Source organism: Triticum aestivum, chromosome 5A (assembly GCF_018294505.1).
Source record: "Triticum aestivum cultivar Chinese Spring chromosome 5A, IWGSC CS RefSeq v2.1, whole genome shotgun sequence".
Classification (NCBI taxonomy): domain Eukaryota; kingdom Viridiplantae; phylum Streptophyta; class Magnoliopsida; order Poales; family Poaceae; genus Triticum; species Triticum aestivum.
In genome coordinates this window covers 532,101,009-532,121,988 of record NC_057806.1, presented here as the reverse complement: position 1 = coordinate 532,121,988, position 20,980 = coordinate 532,101,009, and the positions used below count along the sequence as shown (strand labels likewise).

Here is a 20,980-nt window from a genome sequence, read left to right as displayed (position 1 = left end):
GTTCTCCTGATACACGTCTTTGCAATAAACAGATAGGATGTGTACCCGGAGAACAACAGGGGAGGCACTGACGGAATTTATGCGTCGGATCCGGAGCAAAGCATATGGGAAAACAAACCCAATCTACACATACTCGGGCTGTCCATGGATAGCGTTGGACAATTCGAAAGAATCAAGGTTATAAATATGCAAATGCATGCATATTTATAACTATGACGCTTTCGAACGGGAGACACATATTGGTTACGCATACTGATGATTCAAGACACATATATAGCTAGCTATCAAGTTTCATCAGAATAGATCAAATAATTAATGGGGGAGGAGTACATGTCATTTGTGCTCACCCACGAACGAAGGGGCAGAGCTCGTCAAACGCACGGCGAGGTCGTCGAACACCAAACCTCATAGCGATGAAACAACTGCACATTTAAAACTACCCGATCAACACAATTATATATGATGTTTTTCATAACAAAATCGAAAAATATATGACCTAACTAATAATTCACAAATATATGACCCCGTCGGCCTCTGGAAGGCCAAAGAAGACCTTTTCGGGAGGTGTCGGGGTCGGGGTGTCGTGTCGGTGTCGGGGTGCCGTGTCGGGGTCGGGGTGCTGTTTCGGGGTCGGGGTGTCGGGTCAGGCTCGGTGTCGGGGTGTCGGGTCAGGCTCGGGGTCGGGGTGTCTGGGTCGGGGTCTCGGGGTCGGGGTGCCGGGTCGGGGTCGGTGTCGGGGTGTCGGGTCAGGCTCGGGGTCGGGGTCGGGGTCGGGGTGTCAGGGTCGGGGTCTCGGGGTCGGGGTGTCGTATCGGGGTGCCGGGTCAGGGTCGGCGTGCCGGGTCGGGTCGGGTTTTTTCCTCTTTTTTCCTTTTCTTCTTCTTCCTCTTCTTCCTTTTCTTCCTTTTCTTCCTTTTTTCCTTCTTCTTCTTCTTCTTCTTCTTCTTCTTCCTCCTCCTCCTTTCCTTTTTCCTCTTCTTCTTCTCCTCCTCTCCTCTTTTTTCTTCTTCTTCTTCCTCTTCTTCTTTTTTCTTCTCCTCCTCCTCCTCCTCTTCTTCTTCCTTTCCTTTTTCCTCTTCTTCTTCTCCTCCTCTCCTCTTTTCTTCTTCTTCTTTCCTAAAACTAAACTAAACCTAAACCTAAATCTAAAACTAAAACTAAAACTAAATCTAAACTAAACATAAACCTAAAACTAAAAAAACAGAAAAAAGGAAAAAACTAAATCTAAACCTAAAACTAAACTAAACCTAAACCTAAAACTAAAACTAAAACTAAATCTAAACTAAACATAAACCTAAAACTAAAAAAATAGAAAAAAGGAAAAAAATAGGAGGAGAGCTCACCTTGGGCAGGGCCGGTGGAGGAGGTGGCCGGTGGATGAGGGGGGCGGGGCGGCCTGGGGCGGCGGCCCCGAGCGGTAGTGGCGACGGGGCCGGGCCCGGCTGGGGCGGTTAGGCGCGCGCGGGGGGGGGGGGGGGTGCGGCGGCGCCGAGACGGCAGGGGCTACGGGGTGGGGGACCGGTGGGGCGCCAGGTGGTGGGGTGACGGCGCCGGGCGGCAGTGGCGACGGGGCGGGGGGCCGGTGGGGCGGCGGGGTGGTGGGGCGACGGGGCGGCGGCGAGTGGTGGGGGCGGCGGTGCGCGTGTGAAGAGCAGGGAGAGAAACAGAGAGAGAGGGGCGGGGTGGGGCGCGGCCGTTAACGTTAGATATGTTAAATTTTTGCCATCCGCCCCCCTTTGTCGTCCGCTAGCAGACGACAAAGAGGGGGGCCATTAAGTTTTTTTAAGCAGCTCGTCAGTGGGGCCTCCTCCCTCTTTGCCGTATGCTAGCCGACGGCAAAGAATCCTTGCCGTCTGCTAGCGGACGGCAAAGAACTGGCTGATGGCAAAGAAGGTCTTTGCCATCAGCCAGTTCTTTGTCGTCTTCTTTTGGGTAGATGATGGCAAAGAGCTTCTTTGCCATCTGCTAGCAGACGGCAAAGAGCTGGCAGATGGCAAAGTAGCTGATTCCAGTAGTGGTCCATCAAATCCTTATCCAAAACTTGAAAACTTCACAACACAAAACTTAACAGAAAACTCGTAAGCTCCGTTAGTATAAGAAAATAAATCACCACTTAGGTATTGTTGTGAACTCATTATTTATTTATATTGGTGTAATATCTACTGTATTCTAACTTCTCTATGGTTTACAAACTCTTTTACTAGCCATAGATTCATCAAAATAAGTAAACAACACATGAAAAAACAGAATCTGTCAAAAACAGAACAGTCTGTAGTAATCTGGATCAAACGTATACTTCTGGAACTCATAAAATTCTCAACTAAATTGCTGGACCTGTGGAATTTATCGATTGATCATCTTCAAAAAGAATTAACTAAATAGCACTCTCCAAATAAAAATGGCAGCAATTCTCGTGAGCGCTAAAGTTTCTGTTTTTGACAGCATGATCAACAAGACTTTCCCCAAGTCTTCCCAAAGGTTCTACTTGGCACAAACACTAATTAAACACATAAAACCACATATAAAAAGAGTCTAGATGAATTATTTATTACTAAACAGGAACAAAAAGCAAGGAACAAAAATAAAATTTGGTTGCCTCCCAACAAGCGCTATCGTTTAACGCCCGTAGCTAGGCATGATGATGTCAATGATGCTCACATAAAAGATAAGAACTGAAACATAAAGAGAGCATCATGAGGAATATGACTAGCACATTTAAGTCTAACATACTTCCTGTGCATAGGGATTTTTTGAGCAAACAACTTGTGGGAACAAGAATCAACTTGCATAGGAAGGTAAAACAAGCATAACTTCAAAATTTTAAGCACATAGAGAGGAAACTTGATATTATTGCAATTCCTACAAGCATATATTCCTCCCTCATAATGATTTTTAGTAGTATCATGAATGAATTCAACAATATAACCAGCACCTAAAGCATTCTTTTCATGATCTACAAGCATAAAAATTTACTACTCTCCACACAAGCAAAATTCTTCTCATGAATAATAGTGGGAGCAAACTCAACAGAATAACTATCATGTGATTGAAAATTAAGATCAAGATGACAAGTTTCATGGATATCATTATTCTTTATAGCATACAAGTCATCACAGTAATCATCATAGATAGCAACTTTGGTCTCATAATCAATTGGAACCTCTTCCGGAATAGTGGAATCATTACTAAATAAAGTCATGACCTCTCCAAATCCACTTTCATTAATATAATCATCATAAATAGGAGGCATGCTTTCATCATAATAAATTTGCTCAGCAAAACTTGGGGGACAAAAAATATCATCTTCATCAAACATAGCTTCCCCAAGCTTGTGGCTTTGCATATCATTAGCATCATGGATATTCAAGGAATTCATACTAACAACATTGCAATCATGCTCATCATTCAAATATTTAGTTCCAAACATTTTATAGATTTCTTCTTCTAGCATTTCAGCACAATTATCCTTTCCATCATACTCACGAAAGATATTAAAAAGGTGAAGCGTATGAGGCAAACTCAATTCCATTTTTTAGTTTTCTTTTATAAACTAAACTAGTGATAAAACAAGAAACTAAAAGACTCGATTGCAAGATCTAAAGATATACCTTAAAGCGCTAACCTCCCCGGCAATGGCGCCAGAAAAGAGCTTGATGTCTACTACACAACCTTCTTCTTGTAGACGTTGTTGGGCCTCCAAGTGCAGAGGTTTGTAGGACAGTAGCAAATTTGCCTCAAGTGGATGACCTACGATTTATCAATCCGTAGGAGGCGTAGGATGAAGATGGTCCATCTCAAGCAACCTTGCAACCAAATAACAAAGAGTCTCTTGTGTCCCCAACACACCCAATACAATGGTAAATTATATAGGTGCACTAGTTCGGTGAAGAGATGGTGATACAAGTAGTATATGGATGGTAGATAAAGGTATTTGTAATCTGAAAATATAAAAACAACAAGGTAACTAATGGTAAAAGTGAGCGTAAACGGTATTGCAATGATAGTAAACAAGGCCTAGGGTTCATACTTTCGCTAGTGCAAGTTCCCTCAACAATACTAACATAATTGGATCACATAACTATCCCTCAACATGCAACAAAGAGTCACTCCAAAGTCACTAATAGCAGAGAACAAACGAAGAGATTATGGTAGGGTACGAAACCACCTCAAAGTTATTCTTTCCAATCAATCCGTTGGGCTATTCCAATAAGTGTCACAAACAGCCCTAGAGTTCGTACTAGAATAATACCTTAAGACACAAATCAACCAAAACCCTAATGTCACCTAGATACTCCAATGTCACCTCAAGTATCCGTGGGTATGATTATACGATATGCATCACACAATCTCAGATTCATCTATTCAACCAACACAAAGGACCTCAAAGAGTGCCCCAAAGTTTCTACTGGAGAATCATGACGAAAACGTGTGCCAACCCCTATGCATAGGTTCCCAATGTCACAAAACCCGCAAGTTGGTCACCAAAACATACATCAAGTGGCACGTGGTATCCCATTGTCACCACAGGTATCCATGGCAAGACATACATCAAGTGTTCTCAAATCTTTAAAGACTCAATCCGATAAGTTTACTTCAAGGGGAAAACTCAATTCATTACAAGAGAGAAGAGGGGGAGGAGAAACATAGGATCCAACTATAATAGCAAAGCTCGTGATACATCAAGATCGTGCCAAATCAAGAACACGAGAGAGAGAGAGAGATCAAACACATAGCTACTGGTACATACCCTCAGCCCCGAGGGAGAACTACTCCCTCCTCGTCATGGAGAGCACCGGGATGATGAAGATGGCCACCGGAGAGGGATTGCCCCCTCCAGCAGGGTGCCGGAACGGGTCTAGATTGGTTTTTGGTGGCTACGGAGGCTTCTGGCGGCGGAACTCCCGATCTATCTTATTCTCTCGAAGTTTTAGGGTATATGGAGTTATATAGGCAGAAGAAGCATGTCAGGGGAGCCACGAGGGCCCCATGAGGCAGGGGGCGCGCCCCCTACCCTCGCGAGCTCCTCCTTCCTTCCTTGACGTGGGGTCCAAGTCCATCGGGTAGCTTTCGTTCCAAAAATAACTCCTCTAGTTGATTTCGTTCCGTTTCGACTCCGTCTGATATTCCTTTTCTTCAAAACACTGAAATAGGCATAAAACAATAAATCTGGGCAGGGCCTCCGGTTAATAGGTTAGTCCCGAAAGTAATATAAAAGTGGATAATAAAGCCCAATATTGCCCAAAACAGTAGATAATATAGCATGGAGCAATCACAAATTATAGATACATTGGAGATGTATCAAACTTGCTCAGGGTTTAACATGCTATAAGATTCAGAACTTTGAGATAGTTCAGTTATCACCACTGAAGATATATCAGGCTCCTAAGGAATAACAGTAGTGACAGTCATCAGGCACTTCTTGACAGGTCCATGCTCCTCATCCACACATAATATCTGGCATCTGGTACTAACAACATCATATCCTGAGAGCTGATCAATAATGTCAGGAGCGGCAGCCATAATTTTGGACATCATGTCGTGCATTGCAATGAAAGCATCAGTGGCTTCTACTGCAGGCTGGTTGGGTTGATTCTGCTCAGGGCTTAGTGGGGGAGTGTGAACCATAGGAACGTCCTCATTGTTTTCATCAGGGGCATGATGGGCATCTGACGCAACCTGATGATTATCATGGTCTTGGAAGTCCGCATCATGCCAAATTCCTCCAAACGGGGCAAGGGGCATAGGATGCATCACACCATTAGGAGGTATCGGATCCTCATCTCCTCCCATAGCTCCAAGAAGATCAGATTGCAATATGTAAACATCACTAGTCCAGGATTGCCCATGGCCAAAGTCATCTAGACTCTCACGGATAACATGACTGACAGGAATATCTTACAGATCAGGAACTCTAACTTTGACCAAAATACGAGCTCTATTAGACATGTCTCTGTTCCAAACTAAGAACTTAGCAAAACCACTGACAGATTCCCTAACTTTATTCGGTCTCCAAGCCCCCAGAGGGTAATTCACCATCATAATCCAAGCATCATGTGAGAAGGTGCGGTCTCTGTGATTACTACCTCTGTCATGACAAATAACTCTGGGGATCGAGTCTCCAACGAAGTAGGGACTGTTGGCGATGGCGGTGTGGATGTCGCAAGCGTGTTGAAACCTGACGAAAGAAGCCCCCATCCCGCACCTAGAGATCCCAGCAATACGAAAACCACGCTCGTGGTCAAGAAAATGACGTTGAGCATGGCATCCTATCGAACTGGAGAGGATCAGGTGGTGGAGCAAGGGAGATGATGGCCCAGTCCCCGGATTGGACTAGAGGCTCACCGCCAAGGAAGTGGTAGGTACGTCATCGTCGATTGCCGTCAGCTTCCATGATGGCAGTACCAGGAGGGAGGAGAGGGATCGGGTTGCATGGGTAGGTGGCCATGGCGTTGGAGGAAGTTGAGGAGGCGGTGGAGAACAATGGTGGGGCAGAGTAGGGATGAGCTAGCGAATAGGGGGTTTGGCAGGTTGGGCGATCGAATAGAGGAGGGGGTGGGGTTTTGGGGAGACGAGTCGTCAAGCGGGTTATTGGTATCTGGTAATGGGTTGGTAGGTAGGTTGGATTTGACCCGATATACGGGAGGATTGCGTTTGGAGTTATAACAAAAACGAGATATATGGTGATATTGGTAACAACTACGACAACGGAATTGATTTTTGCAATCAGCACCTAGATGATCATGAGATAAACATTTGCCACAAAAGATTAAATGCTGAGAAAATTGAAGATGAGGATTGGTGGTGGTGGGGGGGTGGGCTATGTGATTGGGTTGTCCATGGGCTGAAAGTGGCTGTTGGGCCATGATCTGCAAAGGGATGTCGCTGTTGTGGGCTAGGTTGTTAGGTTGATGGGCCAGGTTAGGAGAGCTAGAATTTTGAATCATAACCATCGCGCCTGAATTTGGCTTGTGATCCGAGATGGGAGCGGGATTGTTGGCGAAGGTTGGGGTATGGCACGTCGGCGGCGTAGAATTTGGACGGCGGCCAATTTGAACAGAGTTTGCACCGGTGAGCATGCGTCGAGGAGATCTGGTGATTGTAGTCCATTCGTGATCAAGTTCGTATAGCCATGAATTGAATTCTCTGACCCAAGCAGGACCACCGAAACCCCATAGGTGGAAATAACAAGAGAAACTAGGACACTTAAAAGATCTAAGTTGGTAGATCATAAACCCAACCACCTTAGAGATCACAGAAAATTTATAAACTTGCCCACGTAGATGGTAGACATGACGATCAGATGGGGATCCACCAACTCATGCCTCAAGCGCAAGGCTAACATGCTCAACATTGAGGGGAAAGGTGGATTGTCCAAAGGAGACAACAAGATGAAATGCATCACTAGGATCGAGGCAATGAACAGGAGTAGAGAACCTTGCTCTAACCTTGTTGGCGAGTCCCACACCCGGGGAGAGATCCAGGAGGGGAGGAACCATCTTGGCCGGAGAAGATCACGAGGAGGGAGAGCCATGGATCACCGGAGGAGTCGCCCTTGGAGTCGCCAGGGAGGGGAGGGGAGGTGAGAGACACATCTCTCAAATGTGGGAGATACAGCGCTGGGAAGAAACCCTGCACACTTTGTAGCTAGTCCAAGAACACCAGATAGACACAAACCAGCAGGAGTAGGGTATTACGCACGATTTGCGGCCCGAACCTGGATGAGGTTCTACCTAATCATCTACTTCCCAGACCCACATGTTAAGATATCCTACTCATGCAATGTGTGAGGGTTGAAACTAATGCATAAAAACTGGGTGATAAAGGGGTATGATCAAAGTGTTACTTGCCTTGCTGACGATCTGCAAATCATAAAGACTCGTAGTAGCACACTTTGCACTGCGGGTGTTCTATCGCAAACAAACAATAGCATGCATAAGAAATCAAGCAATGATGCACGGATAAAACTCAAATAAGAAGATCTAACCAGAAAGTTCAACTCAAAAACTCCGGTTTGCAAAAATAACCAAATCAAACAGAGCAACGAAACTCAAACTACAAAAGAAACAAGATCCGATTACTAATCTGTACTAAAGTCAAATTTTGTAGTATCAAAATTTTGTTCAAGTTGGTTAAACAAAAAGAGGGCTTCGAGACAAAGATCTAGGCGCTTGTTTCACCTGATTTGGATAAACGAGCGAAAAGATAAACTAAAACGAAAAACAGGGTAGAAATTGCGGTCGAAAATAATCGCGAAAAACCCTGGAAAAAGGAAAACTAACGAACAGGCTAACGAACGAATGTTTGCTGTCTGCGGCTAATGGATGAACAGCGTTCGTTAAAATGAACGTATGGACGAACGCCCGCTATTTAGCCGAACCAAGAAAAAACAAAACAAAACCGATTCTAAAAAAACGAGATCTAGATTTACGAAATAAAACCGATCGTTTTTTTTAAATCGGCGGCTGCCTCGTGGAACGGGACAGCAGCGGCGGCATACTCCGGCGGCAGGGCGGCGGAACGGGGCGGCGGCGACGCGGCGCAGCGGTGGCTGGCGTGGGCGGTGGCGGCTTAGGGTTAGGGTTTGGGGCGCGGGGCGACGGCTGGGCTCGGGTGGGCTGCGGGGTCTTGTGGCGCAACTTATAAACGGGCTGGCCTGGGGAGTCCTGGCCGGTTACGGCCCGGAGTCGGTTAGAACATTTTTTTAAAATATTCCGACGCGCAGAAAAACAATTAAAAGAAATACTAATCGGACTCCAAAAATCCTGAGATAAATTTTCCCCGTCCTCTAAAAATATAGCGGACAAAGTGAACATTTATTTGGGCCTCTAATGCAAATTTTGAAAAACAAGCATTTTTTCTATTTCGAATAAAATTGCAACAAAATCCAAATAAAATATATAAATTGATTTTAATATTTTTCCTCCAATATTTCATTTATTTTGGAGAAGTCATATTATCTCCTCTCATATAGTTTTAATATGAAATATTTTCGGAGAGAAAAATTATTAAAACCACAGTGATCCTTGTTTCGATATTTGAGAAAATTCAAATATGAAAACAATGAAATCCCCAACTCTCTCCGTGGGTCCTTGAGTTGCTTAGAATTTCAAGGATCGCAACACGAAAATGCAATAAAGTATGATATGCATGAATGACCTATGTATAACATTCCAAATTGAAAATTTGGGATGTTACACATAGCTTTGTAAGAGGAAGTGTTTCCTTTTGAGCGGACTTCTAGTGTTGGTTCTGTCATGCAATATCAGCCAGAAATTTTTTTATGCCCGATTCTACTTGCTGCTTTCCATAAATCTCTAAATAGGCGATGCACATCTGAGGACCCCATCATCTTCTTATACATTTTACTGATAGAGAGCAGATCAGATTTCCACACATAGTGCCAAACATCAACAATATTACCAATCTGCTGGACAATTGGTGCTAATTCATTAAGTTGTTGGAAAGCAATGGCTGAAAGAGGTGTGAGAAAGTGTTCCAAAATATCAGCTGAATTTTTCAGATGTGCCACTGAACACTGGTTAATTATTAATTGCAAAGGAATGGAGCTCAGGGTATTCCTCAACTAGAGGCTTTTGAAGCCATTTGTCTGTCCAAAACAACGTTGTATCTCCAGTCCCAGTTGTACAAATAGCAACCTCCTTAAATGTGGGTATCAGTTTCAGATGTGCTTTCCACCAGAAAGAGCCCTCAAGTCCGTCCTTAGGTGGTGTGTCTGAATAGTAAGTTTCCCATAACAGTTTCACCCAAAGAAAGTTCTGTTTGTTAAAAAACTTGTGAAGGTATTTGATTAGCAGGGCTTTATTGTGCACCTGAATATCAAGAACTCCTAGCCCTCCATGAGATTTGGGCTTGCAGACAGTTTCGCATGAGATCATAGCTTTTCCAACTTCCTCGGTTCCATATTTCCTCCAAAAACAATGCCTGAGATATTTTTTGATTTGATCAATTACTCCCACTAGAAGGGAAAGACAACTTATGAAGAAAGTTGGCAGGGAAGAGAAGACTGATTTGATGAGTTGTAGTCTTCCATCATAAGAAATTAGAGTGGAACATCCAGATATTCTTCTTTCAATTCTTTGCAGCATGGGACTGAAATCTTCTATCTTGAGCTTGTTGATACTGAGAGGAAGCCCTAAATAAGGAAAAGGAAAGGTTCTTTCCTTACATTGTAGGATATTTATGATGTTATGCATGTTGTGAGATGCCACATTGATTGGAATTACAATTGATTTGTTGTAGTTGACTTTAAGCACATTCCGTGCTTCAAAGTGTGCTAACAGATTTTTTTATATGCATCAGTTGTCTGTGATCAGCAGGTAGAACCACAATAGTATCATCAGCATATTGAATCACTAGAAAGTAAGGGCAACTGTTGACTTGCAGTGGGGCGGATAGAATCCTATTTCTCATGGCCTCATTGATAATTGATTGAAGTAAATCTGCAGCCAGCACAAAACGAAGTGGAGAGAGGGGGTCACCTTGTCTCACTCCTTTTTTGTAGTGAAAAACTTTCCCAGGAATGCCATTCAGCATAACTGTAGAGGTGGAAGATTTGAAAATCATATCAATCCAATTTATCCATTTTTCTCCAAACCCCTTGCCTTTGAGGATGTCCAAAATAGTCTGATGCTCTATCAAATCAAAAGCCTTTTCAAAGTCCAGTTTTAGAATAATAATTTCCTCCTTTCATTGATGGCATTGGTGAAGATATTCAAATGCCCAGGCCAAATAGTCTTGGATTGTTCTTGATTTGATGAAACCATATTGATTGATGTGTACTAACTAAAGGATAACATTCTGCAGCCTGTTAGCAAGAAGTTTGGTGATGATTTTGATGAAGCAGTTCAGAAGTGATATTGGCCTGAAGTCACCAGGCAGCATGGGGTTATCTTTTTTGGGAATGAGAGTAATGTATGAAGAGTTAATGATCTGCAAATTAATTTTACCATTATAGAAATCCTAGATCATGTCATAGAAATCCCCAGAAATGATGTGCCAACAAGATTTTATGAAGGCTCCATTAAATCCATCATGTCCAGGAGCTTTATCAAGTGGCAATTGTGCCACCACACCATCTATTTCTTCTTTTGAAAAAGGCTTCTCTAAATCCTTTAGATTTCCATGTTTCTAAAGAAGAATGTTTAAAGGAAAGGCTTCATGAGTGGGACTTGTTGTGCTTAATCTTTCTTTGAAAGCTCTCCATGAAACAACAGCCTTTGCCTGGTGCTCTGTTGCCTCTTGACCAGCCTCATCTTGTAGTGTGCTAATGTGATTTTTCCCATACTTAATTGTGGCCTTGGCTTGAAAGAACTTGGTGTTTTCATCTCCCAATTTAACCCATCTAATTTTTGCTCTCTACCTCCAGTATGTTCTTTTAAATGACAAAATCTTCAGATTGTGTTCACTTATAATGCATCTTCCATTCCATTCTTCATTACTTAGAGGTCTGAAATCTTCAATTATGTCAAGCAGCAGGATGCAATCATTGCATGCTTTGACGATGGTAGAGAGATTGGAGAGCTTTTTGGACCAGATTTTGAGCCCTTTCCTTAACCTCTTGATTTTTTTGTAATTCTCTTTGCACTATCATGTTCCTGCACATCTTGTTCCCATTTGTTTTGTACAATCTCTTTAAATTCACTATGCTCCAACCAGAAGTTTTCAAATCTAAACAGGTTTGATCTTGGAATGTTTGTACCAATTTTGATCACACAGGGAGAATGGTCAGAGATAGGTTTTGAGAGAGCAACAACTTGAGTGTTGGGGTATGAAAGTGTCCATGCTTCTGAAGAGAAGATCCAATCAATTTTTTCAAGCAAGGGAATCTCTTGCATATTACTCCAAGTATAACTTCTACCTTTCATTGGGATCTCCACTAACCCAAGGTTACTGATTGCTTCATTGAACTACAGCATCTCAAGAAAGTTTCCTCCCTCTTTATTCCTATCCTGAGGATATCTAATATAATTAAAGTCTCCCAAAATTAGCCAATTGACATCATCAGGGGTCTGGATGTTATTAAACCACTCCAAGAATTCCAGTTTTTCTGCTGGCAAGCAAGGTCCATAGATATTGATCAAGTACCAGGTTTCTCCAGAGTGTACTAAGGTAAACTGAATTGAGAGAGAAAATCTGTTTTCAAAAACTTTTCCCCCTCGAAGTAATTATCATTCCAAGCCACTAAACAGACCACCAGAAGCTCCCACAGATGGGGTGAACTCAAACTTATTAATCCTCTTTGGGCAGAAGTTCTTCATGTAGGAAGAATCATAATTCTCCCTCTTAGTTTCTTGCAGACACAGAATAGAACAACCAGACTCTTCAATTTTATTGGAGATAGCAGTCCATTTGTCTTTGGAGTTAATCCCTCTAATGTTCCAATTTAAGATATTCCAATTTATGTTCATTATCAAAGATGTAAATCTTAGGGAACTTCTGGTTTAAGAGCACACGAGGCCACAAGCATAATGACAAGAAACTCCCAGGACCAACAAACAAGGCAGATACTGTTAGTTCCAAATAGATCTCCAACAAAAGCCAACACATGCCATAAATCCTGGAGTACTTAGAGAAGCATATTACAAATTTGATCAAAAGGCAAAAAGTTATGTTCCAAAATGTTACAATCATTCCAGACATCATGTAAGTTCTGATCAGCACTTATATCCTAGATCTTCAAGGCTTAAAGATGGCCATGGTGTTTGGTGCCTCCTCGTGCCCTTCCTTGCTAACTTACACTTTTGTGCCTCTCTTCTTTTTCTGCTTGTTGAGGATTTCTTCAGTCACCTCCTTGGCATCAACTAAATGATGTAGATAGATTTTTAACAATTTTGCCATCAATAGGAGGTGGATCAGAGTGACATGCCATACAGTTCTTATTGACACAAGTTTTTTCTTAAATCCTTTACTTAATTCTTGCAGTCTAGTGCGTCTCCTTACCTCAGTGTCAACTAGAGGTGCCCTGTCCTTCCTTTTCTTTATGCTGTGGAGAGCACTGGTTGTGGAAGCATGTTCTTCCAGGGCAGGGGCGTGAGAGGAAGAATTCTTGGATTGTGGAGTAGAAAAGGTGGGCTCCATAGTAGTTCTCTCCTCAGAAGTGACCTGCATGTCACAAGGAGGCACTGAAGCTGAGATACAAGTCTCGGGAATCACAAAGATGTAAGAGTGGCTACTTTTTGATCCTTGAACAATGATGTTCCACATGTCAGATATCAGGAGACCTTTGGCCCAATCGAATCTATCTGGGGAGATTAAAGCAGAAATAATAAAGTTTGTCCATTCTGCTAGTACCTGGATCACCTTCTCGGATTCATTCTTGGGTGCAAAATGTGCAGCCCAGAGTCTAGCACTCTCTCCTCCCAAACTATGAAGATCTTCTTGAGGAGATTTTATTACTGTGATGCTTGCAGCCTTCAATTCAAAACCTGGAGGTGGACCCATGGAAGTAGAGTTATCTGTAGAGGAATTATGCTCTGCATTTTCCATAATGGTACCCAAAACTTCTTTCTGCTGAATATGGTCCTTTTTGGGGCATGTGAGCAGATCCTTCTGAGAGACAAAAGCCTCATTTATTTGTTCTGGTTCAACCACAAAAAAGAACTCCTGCTCCTCACTATTCCTCTGAATAACATTCTCATTCCTTAAGTTAGATCCACCTGGGAGTAAAGCACATTCATCAAACAAATCTTTTGCAAGGAGTTGTTTGTCTAATTCCTGATTATGATATGAGAGGTCCTCGGGTTCTAAAAATGCTGGCTCTGCAGCCAAAACTTCAACATGTTGCATTTGCATCTCTGGAACTCCAACATATTGGTCTGCCAATAGAGAAACAACATTCTCAAGGAAATATGCCCTAGAGGCAATAATAAAGTTATTATTTATTTCCTAATATCATGATAAATGTTTATTATTCATGCTATAATTGTATTAACCAGAAACATAATACATGTGTGAATACATAGACAAACATAGTGTCACTAGTATGCCTCTACTTGACTAGCTCGTTGATCAAAGATGGTTGAGTTTCCTAGCCATAGACATGAGTTGTCATTTGATCAACGGGATCACATCATTAGTAGAATTATGTGATTGACATGACCCATTCCATTAGCTTAGCACTTGATCGTTTAGTTTACTGCTATTGCTTTCTTCATGACTTATACATGTTCCTATGACTATGAGATTATGCAACTCCCGATTACCGGAAAAACACTTTGTGTGCTACCAAACGTCACAAGGTAACTGGTGTTAGGGAACGTAGTAATTTCAAAAAAATTCCTACGCACACACAAGATCATGGTGATGCATAGCAACGAGAGAGGAGAGAGTTTTCTATGTACCCTTGTAGACCGAAAGCGGAAGCGTTAGCACAACGCGGTTGATGTAGTCGTACGTCTTCACAGCCCGACCGATCAAGCACCGAAACTACGGCACCTCCGAGTTCTAGCACACGTTCAGCTCGATGACGATCCCCGGACTCCGATCCAGCAGAATGTCGGGGAAGAGTTCCGTCAGCACGACGGCGTGGTGACGATCTTGATGTTCTACCGTCGCAGGGCTTCGCCTAAGCACCGCTACAATATTATCGAGGATTATGGTGGAGGGGGGCACCGCACACGGCTAAGAGATCAATGATCAATTGTTGTGTCTATGGGGTGCCCCCTGCCCCCGTATATAAAGGAGCAAGGGGGAGGAGGTGCGGCCAGGCAAGGGGCGCGCCAGGAGGAGTCCTACTCCCACCGAGAGTAGGACTCCCCCCTTTCCATGTTGGACTAGGACTTGGGGGGGGGGGAGGAGAGAAAGAGGGAAAAAGGAAAGGGGGGGCGCCGCCCCCCTCCTTGTCCAATTCAGACTTGGGGGGAGGGGCGCGCGGCTGCCCCCTTGGCCTCCTCTCTACTTCCTCCACTAGGCCCATTAAGGCCCATTAGGTTACCGGGGGGTTCTGGTAACCTCCCGGTACTCCGGCAAAATTCCGATTTCACCTGGAACACTTCCGATGTCCAAACATAGGCTTCCAATATATCAATCTTTATGTCTCGACCATTTCGAGACTCCTCGTCATGTCCGTGATCACATCCGGGACTCCGAACAACCTTCGGTACATCAAAACATATAAACTCATAATGAAACTATCATCGTAACGTTAAGCGTGCGGACCCTACGGGTTCGAGAACAATGTAGACATGACCGAGACACGTCTCCAGTCAATAACCAATAGCGGTACCTGGATGCTCATATTGGCTCCTACATATTCTACGAAGATCTTTATCGGTCAGACCGCATAACAACATACGTTGTTCCCTTTGTCATCAGTATGTTACTTGCCCGAGATTCGATCGTCGGTATCTTAATACCTAGTTCAATCTCATTACCGGCAAGTCTCTTTACTCGTTCTGTAATATATCATCCCGCAACTAACTCATTAGCTGCAATGCTTGCAAGGCTTTAAGTGATGTGCATTACCGAGAGGGCCCAGAGATACCTCTTCGACAATCGGAGTGACAAATCCTAATCTCGAAATACGCCAACCCAACAAGTACCTTCGGAGACACCTGTAGAGCACCTTTATAATCACCCAGCTACGTTGTGACGTTTGGTAGCACACAAAGTGTTCCTCCGGTAAACGGGAGTTGCATAATCTCATAGTCATAGGAACATGTATAAGTCATGAAGAAAGCAATAGCAACAAACTAAACGATCAAGTGCTATGCTAACGGAATGGGTCAAGTCAATCACATCATTCTCCTAATGATGTGATCCCGTTAATCAAATGACAACTCATGTCTATGGTTAGGAAACATAACCATCTTTGATCAACAAGCTAGTCAAGTAGAGGCATACTAGTGACACTCTGTTTGTCTATGTATTCACACATGTATTATGTTTCGAGTTAATACAATTCTAGCATGAATAATAAACATTTATCATGATACAAGCAAATAAATAATAACTTTATTATTGCCTCTAGGGCATATTTCCTTCAGTCTCCCACTTGCACTAGAGTCAATAATCTAGATTACACAGTAATGATTCTAACACCCATGGAGCCTTGGTGCTGATCATGTTTTGCTCGTGGAAGAGGCTTAGTCAGCGGGTCTGCAACATTCAGATCCGTATGTATCTTGCAAATTTCTATGTCTCCCACTTGGACTAAATCCCGAATGGAATTGAAGCTTCTCTTGATGTGCTTGGTTCTCTTGTGAAATCTGGATTCCTTTGCCAAGGCAATTGCACCAGTATTGTCACAAAAGATTTTCATTGGACCCGGTGCACTAGGTATGACACCTAGATCGGATATGAACTCCTTCACCCAGACTCCTTCATTTGCTGCTTCTGAAGCAGCTATGTACTCCGCTTCACATGTAGATCCCGCCACGACGCTTTGTTTAGAACTGCGCCAACTGACAGCTCCACCATTTAATGTAAATACGTATCCGGTTTGCGATTTCGAATCGTCCGGATTAGTGTCAAAGCTTGCATCAACGTAACCATTTACGATGAGCTCTTTGTCACCTCCATATACGAGAAACATATCCTTAGTTCTTTTCAGGCACTTCAGGATGTTCTTGACCGTTGTCCAGTGATCCACTCCTGGATTACTTTGGTACCTCCCTGCTAGACTTATAGCAAGGCACACATCAGGTCTGGTACACAACATTGCATACATGATAGAGCCTATGGCTGAAGCATAGCGAACATCTTTCATTTTCTCTCTATCTTCTGCAGTGGTCGGACATTGAGTCTTACTCAACTTCACACCTTCTAACACAGGCAAGAACCCTTTCTTTGCTTGATCCATTCTGAACTTCTTCAAAACTTTGTCAAGGTATGTGCTTTGTGAAAGTCCAATTAAGCGTCTTGATCTATCTCTATAGATCTTAATGCCCAATATGTAAGCAGCTTCATCGAGGTCTTTCATTGAAAAACTCGTATTCAAGTATCCCTTTATGCTATCCAGAAATTCTATATTATTTCCAATCAATAATATGTCATCCACATATAATATCAGAAATGCTACAAAGCTCCCACTAACTTTCTTGTAAATACAGGCTTCTCCAAAAGTCTGTATAAAACCAAATGCTTTGATCACACTATCAAAGCATTTATTCCAACTCCGAGAGGCTTGCACCAGTCCATAAATGGATCGCTGGAGCTTGCACACTTTGTTAGCTCCCTTTGGATCGAAAAAACCTTCTGGTTGCATCATATACAACTCTTATTCCAGAAATCCATTCAGGAATGTAGTTTTGACATCCATTTGCCAAATTTCATAATCATAAAATGTGGGAATTGCTAACATGATTCGGACAGACTTAAGCATCGTTACGGGTGAGAAGGTCTCATCATAGTCAATCCCTTGAACTTGTGGAAAACCTTTCGCAACAAGTCGAGCTTTATAGAAAGTAACATTACCGTCAGCGTCAGTGAGGGAGTCCTGGATTAGGGGGTGTCTGGATGGCCGGACTATACCTTCAGCCGGACTCCTGGACTATGAAGATACAAGATTGAAGACTTCGTCCCGTGTCTGGAAGGGACTTTCCTTGGCGTGGAAGGCAAGCTTGGCGATACAGATATGTAGATCTCCTACCATTGTAACCGACTTTGTGTAACCCTAACCCTCTCCGGTGTCTATATAAACCGGAGGGTTTTAGTCCGTAGGACAACATACAGAACAACAATCATACCATAGGCTAGCTTCTAGGGTTTAGCCTCTCCGATCTCGTGGTAGATCTACTCTTGTACTACCCATATCATGAACATTAATCAAGCAGGACCTAGGGTTTTACCTCCATCGAGAGGGCCCGAACCTGGGTAAAACCTAGTGTCCCTTGCCTCCTGTTACCATCTGGCCTAGACGCACAGTTCGGGACCCCCTACCCGAGATCCGCCGGTTTTGACACCGACATTGGTGCTTCCATTGAGAGTTCCTCTGTGTCGTCGCCATTAGGAAGGATGCCTCACCCCGTCTTTAAAGACGGCACCGTTGCTAAGGGAGCTTTGGCTGTTGGCCAAACCCTCCGGCTAGGTGGTTTTCTTATGACCGCCTGTTCGGCTTCTACGCTAACGATGACCTCTCGAGCCATCGAAAACAATCTTCACGTTAGCTCGGAACTCGCTGAGCAGTTAGATCCAATGGACCTCTCCTCCATAAACGAGCTCTTGGATCGCATCGCCGCCCTGAGAGTCACTACGGATTATGACCAGATTGGGCCTAAACCCGATATGAGAGAGATCAACTCTCCCCAAGTCACCCATCACGTTGCCATGGTAGAGGGACAGTGCGACGACCTTTCATCTATCTTAAGGACTAGCTACATCCGGATTCCCGATCCCTCCAAGCCGGATACCCGCGGAGGGGAGGATATCACTCAAGACCTGAACTTAGAGTCAGGCTATGGGCAGGATTCATTGGACAACATCCAGGAATCCAAATTTCCGAGTTCAGAAATTCCTCGGCATCTGAGCCTCAGATTGGGTGAGGCTTTGGATTTAATTCCACCCACCCACCCGAACATAAGCGATCTATCCCAAATCAGGCAAGGGCCCGAAGAAACAGTACATCATTACTGGGCCAGATTCCTCCTGGTTAGGAACATGATAAGGGACTGCCGCGAGGAAGACGCAATCTCAATCTTCTGCAATAATTGCACGGACAAGGGAATCCTCAACGCCATAAGTTGCCGTGATATTACACGCTTCGCTGACTTGGCGTCCATTGTACGAAAATACTGTGCGATGGAAAGCGCCTGGAAAACCGAAATAAAATTTTGGGACGATCCGGCCGTGAATACAAACCCAGTCCGAAATAAAAGGGTGCATCATCGCCAGACGCCCGGGTCAAACACCAAAAAGCAAAAACCCTCTACAGGGCATGGAACCGTACTGGAAGGATGGCTTAATGGACCCTATAAAATTCACAGTACAGAGGACGCCACACCAACTCACAGCCTTAGAGCATGTTGGATACTCCGCAAGGTGGCCAAAATTGGCGAAGATCTCCTAATTCTGGAGGCCACAGAAAGCCACCCTAGAGACACCAATACAGTATTAACAGTCTTCGAGACTTTTGCATCAAATAATATGCAAAAAAGGACACTCCACAACCTTGCCGAAGTCTACCAAGTAGCAACAATAAACCCATGGAGTGACACGGCTATTACCTTTAACGCCAGCGATGAACCTAAATTCCGAACAGCCCGAGCACCAGCCGCATTGGTCCTCAGTCCGATAGTGGATGACTTTCGTCTTACCAAGGTACTCATGGACGGCGGCAGCGGATTAAACCTCATTTATGAGGAAACCCTTCAAAAAATGGAAATAGATTGGAACCGCATTGAGCGGAGCAGCACAACCTTTAGAGGAATAATCCCTAGTCGGGAAGCGCGTTGTACAGGAAAAATCACACTAGATGTGGTGTTCGGCACGCCGGATAATTACAGGTCCGAAGAGGTCACGTTCCATGTGGCTCCGTTCAGCAGCGGCTATCACGCTCTGCTAGGGCGGGAAGCGTTTACAATCTTCCAAGCAATACCCCATTATGGGTACATGAAGCTCAAGATGCCCGGGCCTAACGGGATCATCACTCTCGCTAGTGATCCGGACATAGCACTCCGCGCCGAAAACAAGACAGCTGCACTGGCCCTTGAGGCACTATCCGAAGCCCTAGCGGCTGAGGAACTGACTGCGCTGTGCTCCACGGTGAATAGGGACGATGTGGTACTCGACAAAAGATCCAAGTCCACCTCCTTTAAACCGGCCGACGAAATAGTCAAATTCCAGGTCCATCCAACGGACCCCAATAAAACAGCTTCCATCGGGGCACAGTTAAACCCTGATGTAGACGCCGCACTGCGAGAGTTCCTATGAGAGAACTGGGACATTTTCGCCTGGCACCCTTCAGACATGCCAGGAATCCCACGCAGGGTGGCCGAGCATAGCTTAAATATCCTAAAAGGATTCAAACCTGTCAAACAAGCTCTTCGGCGTTTTTCCGAACCTAAGAGACAGGCCATGGGAGAGGAGCTAGCAAAGCTATTGGAGGCCGGATTCATTAGAGATATAAAACATCCGGACTGGCTAGCAAACCTGGTGATGGTACAAAGAAGGACAAAACCTGGCGCCTATGCGTTGATTTTAAAGACCTTAACAAGGCTTGCCTAAAGGATCCCTTCCCCCCTCCCCCACATCAATCAGATTATCGACACTACCGCAGGACACGATTCGTTGTGTTTCCTCGACGCATATTCCGGCTACCATCAAATCAAGATGGTAGAATCAGACCAATCCCAACGGCATTTATCACACCATACGGCCCATTCTACTTCAACACAACGCCCTTCGGGCTCAAAAACGCCGGCGCAACATATCAGCGCATGATTCAGACATGTCTGGCAAACCAGATCGGCAAAACAGTGGAGGCATATGTAGATGATGTGGTCGTCAAAACAAGACATGTCGAATCTCTAGTAGACGACTTGAGGCTCACATTTGATAACCTCCGAACATACGACATCAAGCTCAACCCGGAAAAATGCGTTTTCGGCGTTCTAGCCGGAAAGCTCTTGGGCTTCATTGTATCCGGTAGAGGAATCGAAGCAAATCCAGCCAAGATCTGAGCTCTGTCACAATTGGATATCCCAAAGGACCTGAAACAAATACAAAAGTTAAACGGATGCGTGGTGGCTCTAAGCCGCTTTATCTCCCGCTTGGGAGAAAAGGCCCTACCCCTCTACCGCCTCCTTCGGTGCACCGAACACTTCGAATGGACGGATGCAGCCACGGCCGGACTCGACGAAATAAAAGCCATATTGGCAACAAACCCAGTCCTGGCCGCGCCAAACATTGGCGAACCAATGCTATTGTACATTGCAGCAACACATCAGGTTGTAAGCGCAGTGCTCGTCGTCGAATGAGAAACGGACGGACAGAAATTCCCCCTTCAAAAGCCGGTCTATTATGT

At 44.2% G+C, this 20,980-nt stretch overlaps 1 pseudogene; it reads right to left on the bottom strand.

Annotated features, from left to right (window-relative positions):
- LOC123101489 (uncharacterized) overlaps positions 1–13,812 on the bottom strand; it is a 39,451-nt pseudogene extending 25,639 nt beyond the window's left edge.
- Between the last annotated feature and the right edge of the window lie 7,168 nt (positions 13,813–20,980).